Below are 7,889 nucleotides of genomic sequence, written 5' to 3'. Positions count from 1 at the left end.
GGGACAAATTAAAGGAAAAAAGTGGAATATTTTAAAAAGTATAATAGCAAAAAATAGCAAAAATCATAGCGCAAATTAGCAGAAATAGCAGAATAGTTTAAAATTTGAACGGTGAAAATAGCACAAAAATTGTGGAAGTAGTTAAAGGACGAAAAACGAGCAACTTGAAGAATAATAATAATAATAATAATAAAGAATAAAGAGAAACAGGAACTCAATAGTGTGGATGCTTAAAGCATCCACACAACTAGAAAAATTTGCATTTCCTGCGAAAATGCAGTGTGGATGCTTTAAAGCTGAAGCTGTATGCAAAAAGTAGCTGAAAAAGCTGAAAAGTTGCAGAAATTGTAAAAACTTTGCAGAAGCAAAGGAACTTTGCTAAAATGGAATAACTTAGCAGAACTGCAATATCTTAGAGGAAACATAATACTTGGCAGAAATACAATAGCATAGCAGAACTTTGCAGAAATATTGTAACTTACCAGAAACATGATAACTTCTCAAAAATACAAGAATTTAGGAGAAATAGTATAAGATAACAGAAAGAATATATTTAGCCAAAAATACTTAAACATTACAGAAACACTATGATTTAGAAAAATAGTACAACAGAGCAGAAATATTGTGATTTACCAGAGACACTGTGATGAACTATGAATATTGTAATTTTAAATTAATGCTATGTTTTAGCACAAATACTATAATTTGACAGAAATACTATCATTTGGCAGAAATACTATGATACAGGAGAAGTACTGAGATGTAGTAAAAGTACTTTGATTTAACAGAAATACAATTATGGAGGAGTAATACTTTAAAATGGGAGAAATATTGATACACACACACACATACACAGAGCCTAAAGGGAAGAGTATTTGTGCCATGGAGTGTTAACAAGAATGTGAGGTCCATATTAGAAAAGCTCGTAAAATCACAAAAGTTTGCAGAATTGTAATAAATGATGAATATGAATTACTGGTCTGTGACAGTGTATTAATTTGTAGGGAAAAAAAATGTTGACCAAGGTGGAATCGAACCGGCGACCTTTGGCTTGCAGACCCGTGTCATTACCAACTGCGCCACTGAGAAAAAGAGCAGCTGCTTGGAAAAACAGGGTGATGAGCAGTCAGAATTAGATCGAGGTGAGAGGCGAAAAACGCCGTTTTTTGGAGTTACAAAACGTTGTGTAACTCAAACACTAGGTGGACTAGAAGCATAATCCTTGTACTGGGTGAATCAGCGGACTTTGGTGTACTTTGACTGCGATTTTCATTGCTCTATGTACATCCATCGCTGAGATATGACGAGAGAGGAAACGAAAGACCTCAGACATGATTGGCTGGCTGGGAAGCCGTGCAGGCCCTGATATGTGATATGAGTCTGAGTCCTCACAGAGGATTGGCTGCCTGGCAGAAATATATAGAAATAGTATGATTAAGCATAAATACTACATTTAGCAGAAATAGTATGATTAAGCACAAATCCTATAAAAAGCAGAAACAGTATATTAAGCACAAATCCTACAAGAAGCAGAAATAGTATATTAAGCACAAATCCTATTAAAAGCAGAAATAGTATATTAAGCACAAATCTTATAAAATAGCAGACATAGTATAAATTAGCAGAATAGTAATACGTTAAACAGAAAAATTGGAAAAGCAAAATGGACAGCTGAAAAAATGCTGAACATGCTGAGGGTCACTTAAATATACTTGTTAAATGAAAAAAATCAGCAAAAAAATATATATAACAGCCACACAATCAGAAATATGTACACATAAGGAAGCACACATGCACAGAGACACACACACACAAGATCCAATTCAGTCAACCAGTCTAAATATATTGAATTTGAATCTTAGAATGAGATCATCCCATTAAAAGCCTCTCTCTCTCTCTCTCTCTCTCTCTCTCTCTCTCTCTCTCTCTCTGTCTCACACACACACACACACACACACACACACACACACACACACACACACACACACACACACACACACATACACACACACACACACACACACACAGGGAGAGAGAAGTAAGTTTCTAGGTCAGCCTGGGAGCTGCTGAATTTGAATCCACCAATCAGAGAGGCTGTGTACTTTTTCCCGCCAAAACTGGTGCCTGCAGCACACAGAGAGACACAGGATTTTTACAGTCTATTTCTCATAGTGAGGACTCCCCTCAAACAAATGACTATAATTTCCTAACCGTAGGGGCTAGAGCGGTCATTCTTACACCGTTTTGTTCAGAAGAGATGGGGGAATCTTCCAGTGTTGACAATTTATCATTAAAATATGAATTATTAAAGATATTTGACTTGTAATGCACCATAACTGAGTAGAGCGAAGCAAAAACTGCCTTGACTTGCCCTCAAACAACGCTTTGTAACTCTAAATCTATTTGGAGTATCGATATCATTCTTTCACCGTAAGAGACAGCAGGCGTTGGTGAACAGTCATGGAAATTTTCAGGTCTCTGTGGAAATCCAACAAAAAGTTATGACGAGAGAAAAAAGTGGTTCATTTCCACAGTTTGAAATCTGAAGAAATCTGAGCGAAGGACAAATTTCCTACCCTCAAACAAGTCCAACTCATTTCAGAACGGTAATAGGTGAGAAAGAAATTCTTGAATTGTGAGCGTCAGGAGTGTCTGAAGATATACCGGGACAAGCCTCATGTCTTAAAGTCGCTTCGTTAAGGAGATATGACGATTCGAATATGCCTCTCATTACAGAAATGCAGCGGTGATTTCTAACAAACTCTCCATTGACTTTGTATGGAGAGGTTTGAGACCTTGTGTTGGTCTGAGGAGATTTGCCAAAATTCTATAAATCCCACAACAATGATAGTGACATTTTCTGAAAGCCAGCAAAAATACCTACGTTTTGATGTATAATTTGTGGAAGTTGAGTGAAAATTGAGCGAGTAGCAAGAAGTTGTTCGGACATGAAGTGAAAATTGCAAAACCTTCAGTGACACACTGGAAGCCAAGAGCATAGCAACCATAACAACGCATGTATTTTGTGAAAAATCACAATTTTGCAACTGAAAACTTTAAGAGGCATAAAAGTAAAACGGTAAAAGATTTGAAAAAGCTGAATCATACATGAATAGCCCAATAATTTGTGAACATTTTAAAGTTTGAATGGTTTTTCTAGGCGAAAGTATGAGGAAGTAGTTAAGTTTCAAAAACAAGCAAAATTTAGCAGAATTTTGGAAGTTTTCCATTCATTTCAATGGGACAAATTAAAGGAAAAAAGCTTAATATTTTAAAAAGTATAATAGCAAAAAATAGCAAAAATCATAGCGCAAATTAGCAGAAATAGCAGAATAGTTTAAAATTTGAACGGTGAAAATAGCACAAAAATTGTGGAAGTAGTTAAAGGACGAAAAACGAGCAACTTGAAGAATAATAATAACTAGAAAGATTTGCATTTCCTGCGAAAATGCAGTGTGGATGCTTTAAAGCTGAAGCTGTATGCAAAAACTAGCTGAAAAAGCTGAAAAGTTGCAGAAATTGTAAAAACTTTGCAGAAGCAAAGGAACTTTGCTAAAATGGAATAACTTAGCAGAACTGCAATATCTTAGAGGAAACATAATACTTGGCAGAAATACAATAGCAGAGCAGAACTTAGCAGAAATATTGTAACTTACCAGAAACATGATAACTTCTCAAAAATACAAGAATTTAGGAGAAATAGTATAAGATAACAGAAAGAATATATTTAGCCAAAAATACTTAAGCATTACAGAAACACTATGATTTAGAAAAATAGTACAACAGAGCAGAAATACTGTGATTTACCAGAGACACTGTGATGAACTATGAATATTGTAATTTTAAATCAATACTATGTTTTAGCACAAATACTATAATTTGACAGAAATACTATATTTAGCACAAATCTTATAAAATAGCAGAAATAGTATGATTTAGCACAATAGTAATAACTTAAACAGAAAAATTGGAAAAGCAAAATGGACAGCTGAAAAAATGCTGAACATGCTGAGGGTCCCTCAAATGTACTTGTTAAATGAAAAAAAGTGGTAAAAAAAAAATATAACAGCCACACAATCACAAATATGGACACATATGGAAACACACATGCACAGAGAGAGACACACACAAGATCCAATTCAGTCAACCAGTCTAAATATATTGAATTTGAATCTTACAATGAGATCATCCCATAAAAAGGCTTCCTCTCTCTCTCTCTCTCTCTCTCTCTCTCTCTCTCACACACACACACACACACACACACACACACACACACACACACACACACACACAGAGAGAAGTAAGTTTCTAGCTCAGTCAAGCAGCCTTGGAGCTGCTGAATTTGAATCCACCAATCAGAGAGCCTGTGCACTTTTTCCCGCCAAAACAGGTGCATGCAGCACAGAGAGACACAGGATTTTTGCACATATGGAAACACACATGCACAGAGAGAGACACACACAAGATCCAATTCAGTCAACCAGTCTAAATATATTGAATTTGAATCTTACAATGAGATCATCCCATAAAAAGTCTTCCTCTCTCTCTCTCTCTCTCTCTCTCTCTCTCACACACACACACACACACACACACACACACACACACACACACACACACATACAGAGAAGTAAGTTTCTAGCTCAGTCAAGCAGCCTTGGAGCTGCTGAATTTGAATCCACCAATCAGAGAGCCTGTACACTTTTTCCCGCCAAAACAGGTGCATGCAGCACAGAGAGACACAGGATTTTTGCAGTCTATTTCTCATAATGACGACTCCCCTCAAACAAATGACCATAATTTCCTAACCGTAGGGGCTAGAACGGTCATTCTTACACCGTTTTGTTCAGAAGAGATGGGGGAATCTTAAAGTGTTGACAATTTATCATTAAAATATGAATTATTAAAGATAATTGACTTCTAATGCACCATAACTGAGTAGAGCAAAGCAAAAACTGCCTTGACTTGCCCTCAAACAACGCTTTCTAACTCTAAATCTATTTGGAGTATCAATATCATTCTTTCACCGTAAGAGACAGCAGGCTTTGGTGAACAATCATGGAAATTTTCAGGTCTCTGTGGAAATCCATTAAAAAGATATGACGAGAGAAAAAAGTGGTTCATTTCCAGAGTTTGAAATCTGAAGAAATCTGAGCGAAGGACGAATTTCCTACCCTCAAACAAGTCTAACTCATTTCAGAACGGTAATAGGTGAGAAAATAATTCTTGAATTGTGAGCGTCAAGAGTGTCTGAAGATATACTGGGACAAGCCTTATGTCTTAACTTTGCTTCGTTGAGGAGATATGACGATTCGAATATGCCTCTCATTACAGAAATCAAGCGGTGATTTTGAACAAGCTCTCCATTGACTTTCTATGGAGAGTTTTGCGACTTTGTGTTGGTCTGAGGAGATTTGCCAAAATTCTATAAATCCCACAACAATGATAGTGACATTTTCGGAAACCCAGCAAAAATACCTACGTTTTGATGTATAATTTGTGGAAGTTGAGTGAAGATTGAGCAAGTAGCAAGAAGTTGTTCGGACATGAAGAGAAGACTGCAAAACCTTCAGTGGCACACTGGAAGCCAAGTGCATAGCAACCATAACAACGCATGTATTTTGTGAAAAATCACAATTTTGCAACTGAAAACTTTAAGAGGCATAAAGGTAAAACGGTAAAAGATTTGAAAAAGCTGAGTCATACCTGAATAGCCCAATAATTTGAGAACATTTTAAAGTTTGAATGGTTGTTCTACGTGAAAATATGAGGAAGTAGTTAAGTTTCAGAAACAAGCAAATTTTAGCAGAATTGCAGAAGTTTCCCATTCATTTCAATGGGACAAATTAAGCTTAATATTTTAAAAAGTATAATAGTGAAAAATACCAAAAGACATAGCAGGAATTAGCAGAAATAGCAGAATATTTTAAAATTTGAACGGTGAAAATCGGCTGAAAATTGTGGAAGTAGTTAAGTGCCAAAAAGTGTACGGAAGTCCCAAGAGGAACTCAATAGTGTGGATGCTTAAAGCATCCACACAACTAGAAAAATTTGCATTTCCTGCGAAAATGCAGTGTGGATGCTTAAAGCTGAAGCTGTATGCAAAAAGTAGCTGAAAAAGCTGAAAAGTTGCAGAAATTGTAAAAACTTTGCAGAAGCAAAAGAAGTTTGCTAAAATGGAATAACTTAGCAGAACTGCAATATCTTACAGGAAACATAATACTTGGCAGAAATACAATAGCATAGCAGAATTTAGCAGAAATATTGTAACTTACCAGAAACATGATAACTTCTCAAAAATACAAGAATTTAGGAGAAATAGTATAAGATAACAGAAAGAATATATTTAGCCAAAAATACTTAAACATTACAGAAACACTATGATTTAGAAAAATAGTACAACAGAGCAGAAATATTGTGATTTACCAGAGACACTGTGATGAACTATGAATATTGTAATTTTAAATTGAGACTATGTTTTAGCACAAATATTATAATTTGGCAGAAATACTATAATTTAGCAGAAATACTATATTAAGCACAAATCCTATAAAAAGCAGAAATACTATAATTTAGAACAAATAGTATAAAAAGCAGAAATACTATAATTTAGCAGAAATACTATGTTAAGCACAAATCCTATAAAAAGCAGAAATACTATAATTTAGCAGAAATACTATGTTAGGCACAAATCCTATAAAAAGCAGAAATACTATAATTTAGCAGAAATACTATATTAGGCATAAATCCTATGAAAAGCAGAAATAGTATGATTTAGCAGAAATACTGTATTTAGCACAAGTACCGAAAAGTACCAGAAATACTATGATTTAGCAGAATAGTAATAACTTATTGAAACACAAATGCACAGAGGGACACACAAACACAGGCTCTAATCCAGTCAACCAGTCTAACTATGTTCAATTTAAATCCTACAATGACATGCTGTCAAATAAGGGCAGGGTCCTCTCTCTCCCACTAAACACACACACACACACACACACACACACACACACACACACACACACACACACACACACACAGGGAGAGAGGACTAAGTTTCTAGGTCAGCCTGGGAGCTGCTGAATTTGAATCCACCAATCAGAGAGGCTGTTTACGTTTTCCCGCCAAAACAGGTGCATCTTTTTACACACGCAGCACAGAGACATAGACCTGCTTCTTTCAGTTTATTTCACATAGTGAGGATTCCCCTCAAACAAATGACCATAATTTCCTAACCATAGGGGCTAGAGCGGTCATTCTTACACCGTTTTGTTCAGAAGAGATGGGGGAATCTTCAAGTGTTGACAATTTATCATTAAAATATGAATTTTTAGAGATATATGACATGGATGACTTGTTGACTTTTAGAAGCCACGAATTCCCCAATATGCAAATTTGAATACCTGGAGCCCACATACATGATTGGCTGGCTGGGAAGCTGTGCAGGCCCTGATTTGTGGATTTGAATTCCTCAGCCCTCAGATATGATTGGCTGGCTTAGAAGCCATGAAGGCCCCAATATGCAAATTTGAATGCCTCAGGACACATATATGATTGGCTGGGAAGCCGTGCAGGCCCTGATTTGAAAATTTGAATTTCTCAGTCCTCACAAAGGATTGGCTGCCTTGGGACCTGGCAGATATATATATAGAAATACTATGATTAAGCATAAATACTACATTTAGTAGAAATACTATGTTTTAGCACAAATACTATAAAAAGCAGAAATACTATAATTTAGCAGAAATACTATATTAAGCACAAATCCTATAAAAAGCAGAAATACTATATTAGGTACAAATCCTATAAAAAGCAGAAATACTATATTAGGCACAAATCCTATAAAAAGCAGAAATACTATATTAGGCACAAATAGTATAAAAAGCAGA

This window comes from Mchenga conophoros, linkage group LG16, assembly GCF_057382185.1.
Source record: "Mchenga conophoros isolate Kocher_MC1m ecotype Shallow Benthic linkage group LG16, M_conophoros_male_GT1.1, whole genome shotgun sequence".
Classification (NCBI taxonomy): domain Eukaryota; kingdom Metazoa; phylum Chordata; class Actinopteri; order Cichliformes; family Cichlidae; genus Mchenga; species Mchenga conophoros.
Note: the sequence above shows the minus strand (reverse complement) of the source record.